The sequence below is a fragment of the Pinus tabuliformis genome, chromosome 2_1 (genome assembly GCF_031772625.1).
Source record: "Pinus tabuliformis cultivar Carrire ecotype Pingquan chromosome 2_1, CPIR1, whole genome shotgun sequence".
In the NCBI taxonomy this organism is placed as follows: Eukaryota; Viridiplantae; Streptophyta; class Pinopsida; order Pinales; family Pinaceae; genus Pinus; species Pinus tabuliformis.
The window spans coordinates 26,488,806-26,504,091 of NC_142299.1; positions in this window are offsets into that span (position 1 = coordinate 26,488,806).

Genomic DNA, 15,286 nt, shown 5'->3' on the forward strand with positions numbered 1-15,286 from the left:
ACCTATCATCTTATTCTCCTGCTCCGGAAATGGATTTTTTAACACAGCAGGAGTGGGAGAACCTTTGACTATTTTCACTACCTCGGCCCGATGAGGGCAATCTCTCGTAAAATGATCCTCTTCACAAATAAGACAAGGATATCGAGGTTTGCGTTTTTCGTCATTGGTTTCCGACTTTTCAGTTTTCTCCTTCGGAGCCTTGTCTGCTTTAGCCTTCTTCTTTCCTTTCTTCTTTCCACCGTTTTTTGATTTGGCCGTGGATGACTCTACAACGTGAATATCGGCGGTAAGTTCAGGAGAAGACTCTCCTGTCGGGGAATCGGGCAAAGTGATAATAGGAGTAGTTGAAGCCTTGGAAGACTTCTTCTTGCTCTTTATATTCACGATACCAATCATACCATCAGCGGCATGAGATCCCGAAGGAGCAGCAGCGATTTGGTTCGACTTTGGAAGATCCGGAATCTTCTCGTGTAATGTACCCGACTGCGTGTAAACTAAGTCAAGGTATTGTGCCTGAGCAATGACTTGCTCCTCAGTAACTACTCCGGCCTTAGCTACATCTTCAGTAATCCTTGGTAATAATGATTTAACAAACCATTCAGCTAAGATTTGGTCTGGGATAAAAACTTTCACTAGCCTTCTTCGACGTCTCCACTCATGAATGTGATCTGAAATATACGTGGAGGTTGATTGTTTTAGTGAAGTTAATAATTCCGTACCGTTATCGTATCTGACCGGTAACTGAAAGTGAGTTAAGAACGAGGTAGCTAACTGGCTAAAATTGTAAAAAGAGGCCCGTGGTAACTCAATGTACCACTTGGTCGTGAGACCAATGAGTGTACGCTGGAAAAGACGTAAGCGGATCGAATCATCCGAGATGGAATTTGAAGCACACCAGAGGTGGTAAGTCATCACGTGATTGGACGGATCCTCTCCAGACTTACCTTCGAACTTGGGTATATCGCTGGGCAACTTATTTGGCATTGGCGGCCAGAACGGAAGATATTGAATTGGATCGTTCGTTAGACGCGTCAAGTCTGGTAAATCCAAAGTTTCGATAAACGGTAACTGCGGGTTAGGATCTCTAAAACTCTGGGTCACAATACCGGCCCCAAGAGGAGGATATCCAGGATAACTAGGAACAGGAGTCGCATTTGGGATATTATATCCTCCTGGAAAACCAGGATTAACCGGACCGTACTGGGGTTGCTGAGGTTGTTGATAAGTGTACCCAGGATACGGTTGATACTGGTAAACCGGTTGTTGGACAGCTTGCCCAGGTTGATACTGTCCCTGGTACGGAGGTTGAAAAAATTGAGGTTGAGTAGTAACAACCGTACTTATACCAGGTTGGCCTACAGGCATCTGGACTGTGGTTTGAATCGTAGATCCAGACAACGGTACAGATGTCTGAGGAGTGGTTACAGAGACAGTAGAAACCGGAGCCGTCGATACTCCAGAAGTAAGTATGGTAGATGTGGCAGTAGTTGCAGCAGCCGTTTGAGATGGAGTACTAGGTGCAATTGGCGGCTGAGTAACTACCGAAGTTACAGAGGTCTGAACACTTGACTGGACAGGTTGCGGTTGCTGGGGTGGACCAGAAACTACAGGTTGTCCCGCTTGAGGTACCGACTGTATACTTGGCTGCAACATCTGTTGACCCTGTGACGGGTCCCACACTAACATGCCAGGGTATTGACCCATAACAGGTTGAGGGTACTGAGATCCATAGCCGGATTGAGGATAGGATTGATAACTGTAAGGTGCAGTTCCCATACCTTGACCATATGATTGACCTTGAGGTGGTTGATAACCTTGACCTGAGTATTGACCTTGAGGTTGATAACCTTGAGGTAAATACGGGTACTGGGGTTGACCTTGACCTTGAGGTTGGTAGCCTTGAGGTTGATACCCTTGGGATTGATACCCTTGGGGTTGCCATCCTTGAGGTTGCCATCCTTGAGGTTGATATTGATACTGAGGTTGACCTTGGGGTACATATTGAGGCTGGGGTTGACCTTGAGGTATGTATTGCCCCATAGGAGCGTACTGACCTTGAGGTTGCCCCCCAGACACGAATGAAGTACCTTTAGGTTGCCCCCCAGGAATTAACGGAGGTTGCCCCTCAGGCGGTAATTGGCCACCTTGAGGTTGGGTAACGGGAACTGAACCTGACATCATGTAAATGTCTCCTACACCCAATGGTACATTACCACTGTTTCCAACTAATAACCCATGATCAATAGGTTGAGGAGATGCTCCTGCAAAGGTACCAGAAAGAGATTGATACCCAGTAGGAACAGAAGGACCGCCATGTAAAAAAGATTCAGGACTTTGTGTAAACACAGATGACTGACCAGACATATTTACAGGAGTATGAATACCTCCAGGTGGAAAAGGAGTATGAGGTGTGGAAAAACCTAGCCCAAAGTTGTCTAAATAATTGGTTAACGAAAGGTACCAAGTAGTACTTCTAGGAGGACTGTAAAAGATAGATTCACGCTCCCTTAGATCAAGGGTAATTTGATCTTCAGGATCAGAGACGCCTATTTCTTCCTCTGGAACAAGTTCCTCAATAGCAATCAAACCAACAGGAAGATTTTCGGTGATAATTCTTTCTATTCTCGGTGAATCAGGAACACTAGGAGTCAGAGTAACAGGTTCGGATATTTCTGGTTCTTCGCCTGTATCACTAGCAGACGAAAAACTACCAACAAGCTCAGAAACTGTAACAACTTCGGGATTATAACCTGTCTCTAAACTTTGGTAATCTGGATGGACTACCAAGGAAGATTCTCCTTCTTCAGGTGAACCTACTCTACTGCCACTAGGAGGAGTTACAAGGACCTTTAAACCTTCTAAATGACTGGACTCGTCTTGAGGAGGTTCACCCCTAAGTTTACGGGATCTTCTCAACAATTCGGCCACAGAAACAACTTCAGGAGACTGGCCCCGAATTCTACGGGACTGTCTCGGTAATTCCGCCACAGCTAAAAACTTTTAACTACTACACACGAAAACAAAATAAAAGTTCAAATCAAACCACCTAAAGTCTCTAAAGAACCAAACAAATTTGAGTCACACGCCTAAAGAATCTAGGGCGTCAAACCAAACACAAACAATATTCTTCCGGACCAAAAGCGCTAGTTGGTGATGAAGCCCAACCTCGTTGGATTCAGTACAGAAATGGCGGGTGGAACAGTTACGCCGACAACCTGCTTAATGAATAGACTGGACCAAGTTCCTCCACTTTAACCGTCTCGAGTGAAGTGAACCCCCCAGAAAATCCAAGTGAGTATAGCCGACGTCTGCTCCAGGTACAGTGGGACCTTCCCTCCACCGTCACCTTGGGTAGAATCCTAAAGATTATGGTCACTAAGGTTACCAACGGCCACAAGTACACCTGGGGGAACAGTCTAAACTCCGACAGCACGCAAGGGCAGAGTAGCAAGCTCAATCCCCTTACCGGCTCCTTGACAGTAATCCAAGGTTTACCGATAAGTGACCCCTGGCTCCTCGACAATGGTTAATCCGAGGTTTACCGTTTGTAATACGTACTGTCTGGCGTCGTTCCCAACGAGGGGGGAATGATCCCCTCACTGGTTCGGACACGAGCTCGTGCTTCTCTTTTAAGAGGAACTTTCCCAGAGTGTAAATGTAACAATTGGATTTGATTCTATCACAAGATCGACTACTTGTTTGGTTTTACTGTCTTGGAGAGTTAATTACTCACCTACTCCAAGACACTAGCCTGATCTAAATTGATGCTTCAGAGCCCTAGTAAATAAAAGTTACTATTTCAATTTACTTTAAGCGTTACTTTTACGGTTGTTCTTTAAAGTCACAAGGTAATGGAAGTGAAACCAATGGTGTGTAGACTCGACTCCAACCACTACAAAGATGCACCTAAGATGATTTATGCTACTTTGCTTTTTCAATGAAATTCTTTAACTAAGAGAGTTGAGAGAATGCAATTTTTAGAGAAAACAACTTCCTTAGAAAAGACAATCAAAGAAACAATTCTCTTTTTCTTTTCAAGCACACAAACATAACCACTCTTTACTTGCACAAAAAACTCTTTTTCTTTCAAAACTTTCAAAGCTACTTGAAACAAAACTTTTCAAAGGAGATGTTTTAGTATTTTCTCTTTTTAATAAAGCATGTAAACCTACCTTTAACAAAAAACAATCTCAAAAGCTACAAAACTATGAAAACTTGACTCACAAGCAAATCAAAAGAGAGATTACTCTAAGCAAACCTAACAAGGCAAAAGCTTACAAAGATGATTCTAGGTTGTTTTACTTGATCAAAATCAAATCAAGGACCAGCTAATGCAGAATCAAAAGACTAGTCAAAACAAAACTCAAATCTTTTTGTTCTTTTTGTAAAATGGAATTCAAGACTTAAACAACAAGCACTTCGAAATTGGCCCAAAAGACAACTTGATGGTAAGTTGCTCCGACAGGTAGACTTTATGACAGGTCTGACTTCTTAGAATGTTGACAAAACCAGAGAGATCTAAGGCTTGACAACTCCTACCGCTAAAGTCACTACAAGACCTACTCAAAAATCAAACCCTAGGGCTTATACTTCGATGAAATCCACTAAAACACTCAATGCTATTGAAACCAGTTCAGGTGAAGATTCTGGGCAAGGGACTAATGAATCTGGGCAGAAAAAACTAAGAAAAAACAAAATCTAAGAGCAAAAAGGGCAAAAAATGGAATTTTCTCAAATTTTGGCAGGGGACGCAGGCAACCCGTTAGCACAGGTGCGGACCCGCTCTGTGCACACAGCAAAAGTGCGTCCAGGGACGCACTCTGCAGCACTCAGAGGGTGCATCCTATTGAAAAACTCAAGAAAACCCAAAATAAAACTAATCCTAAGCTAACCCACCCAGAGACAAGGTCACAGAGCCAAAACCAGAAAAATAAACCAATTTTCTCAAAGCAAAGTTCACACAAAAGAAAAACTCTTCTCATCAATGGAATCTATCCCCAGCGGAGTCACCAATTTGTCACACGGAATCAGTCAAGGGTGCGGACACAACTGACCTTCCTAGAAGTCTAAGACATTCTAATGACAAACAAAACAAACTGGAGCTATCCTTCTCTAAACATACATTATGATATGAGAAATCAAGTGTTTCGTTCTTACCTTTTTCCAAACGCTGTTGTAGAAGTCCAAGCTTTGTTGATCTGGATGAGCTCCTCCTTTTCTCCAAAACCTGCAATCACCAACAGTCAAACAATTAAATAGCACTTGATTATAACATAAAACAAAGCATATTCAACACATAGACCAAGGAGTACATGAAATAACCCATAAACAACAAGTTATTGAGAAGAATGGACCAATTTGCATTAAAGGTAATCAAAAGGAACCATTACAACCTGAGCCTTGGTGTTGTGCAAGCTCCTTCCAGGGTCCACAAGAGTCTTCCTCTACTTTGACAAAGCTCACCCACTTCCAAATAGAACAAGTAAAGATGGCAATCTCCTCTCACAAGCTTCTAAATGGGAGTCCTAATTCCTGCAGCATTTACCCTTAGAATCTATAGCTTTCAACCTCCCCTCCTTCTGGCCCAATGCCTGTATTTATAGTGCTCAAGAGGAAGTTAATCAGGTCCACCATCAATGGGATAGTCCCCTCTTTGGATGGGATCACTCCCTTATTGATGGGATAAGTTCCTCTTTGGTAGGAGTGCATGAACCATCTGGAGGCGCTCAATACACATCAAACAACCTTCTAGAATGCTCTAGAAATGACCACAAGTGAGTTTTTGAAGATAAAACTTGTGCATTTTAACCTTTTCAGAGGGACGCACCTGCCCCTTTAGATACAGAGCGTCCTTGGACGCAGACCTTATGAAAAATAGGTGCGTACCCGCAGGCAAGGCTTGAGAGAACCTGCGTACCCAGAGATAAACATATTTATAAAGACTTTCTCTCTTTCTTGGAGTTTGACATGAATAGCAGAGGCATAAGACTTGCTCAAGAGGGTAGTATGACTGTTGATAGAGCCATACCAACTGTAAATAGCCATGGTGACATTTTTTAGTGTAACACACCATAAACTTTGTAGCAAACTCTTTCACTAGCCAAGGGGAGAACTGTACTTACTTATACACTGGAAGATTTGGGTGATTTTGGCATTTTGGAGAAGTTGCTGAAGAAACTGGACTTGGCGGCTCTATGCGCTGCACCTCAAACCCAACGCGCAGCACCCTGTGTATGCACCGCGCCCGTGTAATTTAGCACTGGAAATCGTGGCCCAATGCGCCGCACTTGTTATGTGCGCCACGCTAGTTGCCCAATGCACTATGCCTCTGTCTTGGGGTGATTTTTCACCAACTTTGTCTTACTTGCTCACCAACACAACTTTTCTTTTCCCAACTTTGTTTTTGAAATGCAAATGAACCTTTCAATGGAAAAATGACTTATATACAAGGAGCTTCTAATCTTTTGGTTTATAAAACCCACTTCCATAATGTTTTTAATTTCACTTTATTTTTTAACTCTGTTTTTGAGCTTTTTCACTTCATTTGAGCTTGTGATGGACTGAATGACCTGTGTTTTGTTTTTTTTGCAAAGGTTCGGAGCTACTGGGGCTAGGGAAAGTGAACAGGGTTACAGATGAAATGATTTACATATGAAGAAAATAAAATTACATGAATTTGTACAATAAAAGTCAAAATACTCTTTTTTTTCTCAAAACAGAGTTTTGAGGAAAGACACATCTTTGAACACTTGATTACAAAATTGATTGATGTTGGAACCTCCTCATGTGCCTACTGGTTGTTATTGGACATTTTGAAACCCTTTTTTATGAAACCCTAATGAAACCCTAGACCTAATGACAATGAAACCCTAAAAATACTTTTGCAATCTTAAAGACAAAAAGGTGACTATATATGCTTTTTGATGAATAAACATGAGTCAGCAGGTAAAGGACACGAGGGAAAAAATAGGAGAAGCCACTACCTTCAGATGATCCATGCACTTAATGGAATGCAACTAACTGGGCGGGAAACCTACTATGCAATGCAATAAGAGGATTTGATCTCTGATGGAGGGATGAAGATACCGACACTAACACCAATCACCATATAATTAGTCAACAACTTACATTCATTCCTATGGTGACCCTTTGTCCATAAAATGGTACACCACACTTCCTCTCACTTTTCCTTCCCCTTAGACAGGGCTTGTAGTTGCAACACTAGCACATTCAACTACGATTATACCTATGTCATTTTGTTTCTCTTGCCTCCTCATGCTTCCAATTCTTCCAACTTCAGTGTCAGCTCCAAAGCCTCTGACTAGGTACCAATCCTCTATTGCATCAACGATATTCTGATGTCTAGAAACAAACTCGTAATAGACCATTATTTATTTTGTGCATCTAAAATTTTGAACGTTAACCTATCCTTCAACACCTTAAACCATTGGTCAAAGTCCCATACTGACTCTCCCACACTCTGCTTAATCTCTTTGAGTTGTCTGATGCATTGGGACTCTGATTCAAGCTTTTGGAATTCCCTTATTAGCACCTGCTTAATGTCCACCAAAGTATTGTTCTGTTTGTATGACATCACACTCTTATACTTCATATACCATGTTAGCATGTGATCCCTAAACATGGATTCCAGCTACATAATCTTGGAAGCCTCATCCGCAACTTTCTTAGTTGTCCAGACAATTTCACACACAAACAAATGTTGTTTTGGGTCTTCAGTCCCAATATCGTGACACATGGGAATTCTCAAGTCTACGCCTACCATGGTGGTATGTGCAGTACTTCCAGGTGACGTACTACCTCCCACGCTTATTGTACTATTAGAAATATGTGCACCCTCTCCACACCACTCTTGGTTTGGAGGTTTTGTGTGGTCCCTCCTGCAATCAGGAGAACTCCATTACTACTACTATTTCCTACCCCTTGACTATGATGACCTCTTATACTAGTTGAATGAGTGGGATGAGTGCTTACCTCTTGGTTTGTAGATGCACATGGGGTGGTGGGTTCAACCCCTATGATGATCCGATCTAGTTGGTCTTCTTTTGAATCCTCCATGATGTGTGGGCTCAATTGTTATCCTTCCCCTGCTTCCGTATGTGTCATACCAAAATGCATCCATTCATAGATTTGGTTGCTAGAACTACTTCACGTCATGCGATGACCCATTCTAACACCTCTTTCTAGGCTCCTTCTTTCAACAGGTATCGACATTGAATGACATCCTCCCATGTCACCCTATCGATATCTTCCGCCACTCCTCAACATTCCATCCTCATAACTCTCATGTTCCACTCTTCTCATTTCCTTTATTATGTAGAGTTTGGGATCCACTGACAGCTTCCACTGCCACCAATTTTTCTTTTCCATCCTCTATCCCTCATACCATCTCCAGGGCCTCCTCTTCTCCCCCGTCCACGTGGGCTACCTAGTTACTCATGGTGTCAAATATCAACAACAAAACATCGTGGTCATACAAAAACATCTTAATTAGTAGCGACAATGATCTTATAGATCTACCCCCTCATCCTTTGAGGAAATTATGCTCTGCTGAAGTAGAGGATACCATTGATTCTATCGTGAACTCCACAATATATCCCTCTAAAACACTCTCAAACCAAAAATCAACAACACATGAAATCTTGTTGCTTATTGTTTCCAGTTGGCATACTTCTTCCGGTGTCCACCTCCTTGGCTTGTCGTGCTGATGTGTGGGATTAATATCTTTCAACCTTTGGACCCACTCTGATAAAATATTAGGAAACTCTACACAAAATATTTCGTGAAAATCAATATACACATACTTTTGTATGCATTTTTTCGTGCTCAAATCCTTACCTCCCATTTCTTTTGCGACGAAATCTTTCTCCTTTCGCTTAAGCCAACAAGTGATCTCATTTCTATTAGGGTTACATGGATTCCACATCCTTAAAAGAAAATCTCATCATGCATCCATCCTGGTCCCAACAATGGAACCATTTTTTGGCACGCGGGATAATGATAGACGCAAGATTTGTGACATGGTAGCCAAAAAAGACCCACTTAGCATCAATCCTTTCATCAACACCCACTGAGTGGGTGAAGTCTCACCCGAGATTCTAATGGGTGACTATTAAAACCAAGTTTCCATAGTCAGATGGGATTGTCTTAAGGTTATGACACATAACTCCTAGTTAACACAACCCAAACCACTATATTGCTATTCTGCACTATGTTGCACACCAAATATTAAATCCCTAGACTATTGCGCAAGCCTGCCAAAACTATACAAAGTGCAATAGTACCTCACAAACTTTCAATGTACCAACTAGCATGTAATAGTCACGCAATCAATGTTGATGGGTCGCATCAACCCCTGATTTTAACAGTACCAAGCAAATAGCAACTACGACTGCTCGACAAGACTTAATAACAACAATATTATTGGACCATACAGGAACACATCATCCCTATAGGCTACCACTAGGAAGAAAAACATAGAGATTAATCAACAGAACAAAAAAATTTCAACATTAATATCATCCAGCCTCAAATCGCAAACAGAACCCATCTTCAACATATATATTCACTTGACATTCATACAACAGTGACGTCCCCCATTATACTCACACAGTTATACAAAAAAGAGAAAGAAAACAAATCATTTTCATTGACAAACACAACCATAACAAAGATATATCAATTCTTATAAATATGGTCCATATATATTAGCAGAAAGTGGAAAAAATACCCAAAGTTACAAGTAAATGTTTATTGGGTCATCTGGCCATTAGTAAGATTATCCAAGACAAAATAGAGAACTACTACAACAACATTAATATTTATCTTCCATAGCTAATACCATTGACATTAAATTTTTTGAATAGTGACTAACCCAACCATAATAACCATACACTAAGTACAGAGACTGACTTCAACTCACAAGACATAAAATATACTAATAGCTCCCTGGTCACCAACAATATATCACCCAACCGATAATCATTAGCAAACCCCCCTATGGTCCTGGATAGACCATTTTATAATGTACAGTGGTTCTCTCAAAGTTTGTCCTTTTCTTTGTCGTTCGCCTAGCTGAGCCTCCAATTGTTGGGATATTTCTCTGATGTTGGCTTAGTCCCATGCGTAGTATAACTGCCTCAAAATATCCTTTACCTAGGTTTGGCTCCACTCCACCTGACATCTCATGTCTCAAAATATCTTCAAATATTTGGTAGTCATGACCTACTTGGTCGGTTTCCTCCTTCTACAAAATCCTAATGGTCATTATCCTCTATCCAAGTCCCTTTATTCCTTCCACTGTTATCTTCCTATCGTGTATCATTTTTCTTTGTCATGCCCCAAAGCTAGCACCAACCCCATGTTGCACTCTCCTTCTCGTTCCAACCCTCTGCTACATGTCTGCGTCCTATGCCAACCCTATGTTGTGTATTATCTCATCCTCTCCCACACTCCTCATTCCTCTTGCACAGTCCTACATATACCAAAAATTATTTCAAAAAAATTATTGGTCCCAACATGGAGGGGTGGGCATGGCTCCCCCACAACACCTTCTTTACCTCTAGATCCTTTCAACCAACACCAACTTCCTTTTCTATCATCATTTTACTTTCCATATTTCGATATACTTACTAATGACCCCATATGCCATGACCCTCGGTGGCCTCCATTACTTGCCAAACTATGTGTTGATATAAAATGTGATGGAAAGCGAGGAGAGAACCTGAACGCACACATCACCACCTACCATTTATGGTGTTCATTGAACTATCGGGTGGATTATAATATCAAGTTGCATCTCTTCCAATGAACCCTGATTAAGGATGTTGATAAATGGTACATCGAACTTGATAAGGCATCCTACAATAATTATTCTTCATTGGTGCGAAATTGCGAATGTTCTTGAACCACTTCCAGTTACCTTTATGACAAGAGAATAGATTGATCCATGTCTACATTCAACCAATAAATCTCTACTCACATCTCTAACCATATTTATGAGTGGAGGTGACTTAAGAATTTATTAGGGACAAGATTCATGATCAATTGCTAAAATATTGTTTCACCCAATATTTGCTTCCCCAGATTTCCAAGGATGTAGCTATGGCCAGGGCGGCTACAAAGGAGTAGGCCATCTTACATTCCAAACATATCAACTTGATTTATTCACAATCGGGTACTCTATATGATATTATCCTGAATTCTTCTTGACCATAGACCAATTCGTAATTCCCATAACCAAGACCACATTCTAATAGTGTGATTGGTTTTAGTTTTACTAATGGCATGAGCCAATTGGTTGTTCAACTGGCAAAATTTATTATTAAATTACAAGTCCCTGTAACTGCACCAAGTTCTCAACAAGCAATGTATCCTACCGTTGAGATTCATATGTTGTAGTCTATGTAACCAAAGAATTTTCAGCAATATGATAGTAAAAATAACAAGAAAAAGAAAACACTTTTAAAAATGCTCAAGAGACACACCAAACCCAATAGAACACGGGTAGGGGAAGAATGAACAACAATTTAAAGTCATCCCATCTGGCTAGGCTGAATGATGGACATCCCACACCAATTTTTTTTCCAACCAATATAGGGGCCTCACCCAGGTTTGAAACTCGATTTACTTGTCTAGTGAGGTTTGTGGGAACTTGTGCTAAGCTCAGGAATATAATGGTAGTCCCATTAACTCAATCATAGGTATCCTCAGTGAAAAGTGGAAGGTCTACTAATTCTCCTGAAAAATGATGTAAAGTCAAGTTTCCTTGTAAGATTTTTCAGGGTGACAACTTTATTCATGAGTGCCTACGGATGGATGAGATATATTGACTTCTCACATAATCAACTATAGGCCAATATCTTACCATCTTTACACATAAAAATTCTCAAGAGACACATCAAACCCAATAGAACACGGGTGGGGGTATGAATGAACAACAATGTAAAGATATCCCATCTGGCTAGGTCGAATGATGGATGTCCAGCACCAAAATACATTTTCCAACCAATATAGGGGCTTCACCCAGGTTTGAAACTTGATTCACATGTCTATCGAGGCTTCTGGACACTTGTTCTAGGCTCAAGAATATAGTTGCAGCCCCACTGACTCAATCACAGGTATCCTCAATGACATGTGGTAGGTCTATTGATTCTTTTGAAAAAATGATGTAAAGTCAAGTTTCCATGTAATATTTGTCAAGTTGACAACCCTACTCATGAGTGCCTACAAACATATGAGATATATCGAATTCTCACATAGTCGACTATCAACCAATAGATTTCCATCTTTACACATCCATACCCCACCTAACCATAACAAAAAAATGGTTGCAACACCTCCTCCTTCGTCTAAGGGAATAAGAGAATAAATTTTTTAGAGAGACTCATCACATATCCTTATGTGCAATGAGCAAGTGAACTTGTCTACGAGAGGAAAAACTTATGATATTTCTGAGACTAGTTCCTCATTTAAGGACTCGATCATCTCCACTTCATCCAATGTACCTCTCACATGAGATAATAATTTGGAGCTAGTATTTCTCCCACCTAAAGGTATTCTTTGTAAGTCAACACACAACTCCAATGCTAAGGCTAACCAACATGATAGTATTATTAAGAATCTATCCCAAGCGACATGTTCCATGTCTGTGTTGGAGGTTTTGATGAGCTATCCTAGGAAACACAAAGCTGTGTTGACTTCTATCAAAGGATTTGATCCATCATAGTCAAATTTGATTATGTTTAATGTGGGTGCAAGTTAGTATAGGTTATCCCACCAGGTCTCTTTTCAAATCTTGTACATATCTATAGCAAAACTATTTATCGTGCTCTTATGAATGAAGGATCCTCCACTTGTATCATGGCCTTGTAATGTGATAAAGCTCTTGGTTCTCCACCATTCATCCATTCAAGTACCACCCTCTAGGTCCTTGAGGGCTACACCTTCTTACCTCGGGGAGTTCTACCTACATTTTCCATCAAGCTATGAGGAAAAACCATTTTCATTGATGTCAAAGTTGTTAACGTCCCATTAGTATAACATGCTCTTTGGACATAGCTAGTGTTATGTTGTGAATGTTATTCTGTAATTCGTCTTTTTTTGTTCTTCACTTTTCCGACAAGGGTAAGATCATTACCATTGATAAACTTGAGTATTGTATGTCGACAATGTTAGGTCCCTATAATACTAGTGATGCCCCCATTAATATTGTAGTTGTATCCCTTATTAATATTGTTGTGCCCCTATTGTCCCCATATTGTTATTACTGTGCCCCATAGAATCCCTCTATTTTTATTTTTTTGCCTTTATATTATTATTGTTAGGTCGACTTGGTTATATTGTGACCCCTTAGACTCCTATATATAGAAAGGAGGTTTTGTCATTTGAATCATCCAAGAATTGTTCTTTTGTGTAATGTAAAGAAGGTTGCCTCACCCGGCTCCCCAGAATTATTTTCTTGTCTTGGCACTCAGTTAACTCATAGCTCATCTTATCATCCTCAATCTGATGGGCAATCGGAGATAGTAAACAAATGTTTGGAAGGATATCTTCATTGCTTGTATCTGATAAACAAACACAATGGGTCAAATGGTGGCCTCTGGCTGAATGGTGGTATAACACTTCCTTCCATACTGCAACAAAAATGACCCCATTTATGGCACTTTATGGATATCAACCACCATCCATCACATCATATTTAAGAGAAAATTATAAGGTTCAAGCAGTGGAACATCACATCGAGCATCAACAACAAGTTCTCCAACTCTTAAAGGATAACCTCGTGTTGGAACATAATAGAATGAAACAACAAGTAGATCAACATCGCAGTGAAAGATGTTTTGATGTAGGTGATTGGGTATTCCTACGGCTACAACCATATAAACAAATGTATCTGAAGCAAGCTAAGAAGGATAACAAATTGTCACCAAAGTATTATAGTCCGTACAAGGTGTTGCAAAAGATTGGTACTATGGCAAACAAATTGGAGCTTCCTGCAACTTCTCGAGTGCACCCAGTTTTCTATGTTTCATGTTTAAAGAAGGTTATAGGCGACGAGCTCCCAGTTCAAACAATATTGCCAGAACTTGATGAGGAAGGAAAATTTATATTGGAACCGGAAGCAGTCATAGAAACAAGAACTCAACAACTACGAAATCGATCCATTTCAAAGTATCTCATCAAGTGGAAGAACTTATCTGCTAAAGATTCCACATGGGAGGATGAGAATTTTATACAGAAGCATCCAGAACTACTCAAGCATTGAGGACAACACTTTTTTGAAGGAGAGGGGCATGTTAGGTTCCTATAATACTAGTGATGGCCCCATTAATATTGTAGTTGTATGCCTTATTAATATTGTTGTGCCCCTATTGTCCCCATATTGTTATTATTGTGCCCCATAGAATCCCTCTATTGTTATTTTTGTGCCTTTAAATTATTATTTTTAGGTCGGCTTGGTTATATTTTGACCCCTTAGACTCCTATATATAGAAAGGAGTTTTTGTCATTTGAATCATCCAAGAATTGTTCTTTTGTGTAATGTAAAGGAGATTTCCCCCTCGAAGAGGCTGAATTCTAAGGCGTTCAACTATCTTTTCTATCTTTTTGTGAGCTAGTTTCATGACATTGACAACCAATTTAAATGCTATGGGCACAACAATGCCATTTGTTGGGGATCACCTTATGGACTATGAGAATATTAGTGCAATATTGTTTATGATCTCATCATTAATCAATGTTTTTCCTATGCCACCACCCAATTTTGCATCTACTACTATTTCTTCCCTGCATATGATCCCTTTCATCACCAATGGATCCCATTGGTCACATGACCCTTGGGTGATGCCCTCCCCTTTGGATTTAGATTTATATGGTGAGAAAATGAAATTAAGTCCAACTGATATTGTTTATCATAGGATCTAGTCATTATATGATCATTCTAAGTTGATTGAAAACTATGGTAAAGAACTCGATGATTATCCTTTACCCATGTGGGTTGTTGATGATCCACATTCCAATGACTAAGAACTATGTTATTATTGATGATACCCTATCATCGTGGAGTTGACTCGATCTTGCATCAATGCCTTACTTATAGATCCACATTGTATTTGTTGGCAGCCGTGATCTTTTGGATTATTGCATGGATCTATTGTGTATTTCTTGATTCCCATGTGCTAGTGTTTCATGTCATGGATCTAGAATGTATAGTTTTTGTGGCCATGTTTAGTTATTCTTTATGTTGAGTATGAATTTGACCACCTTG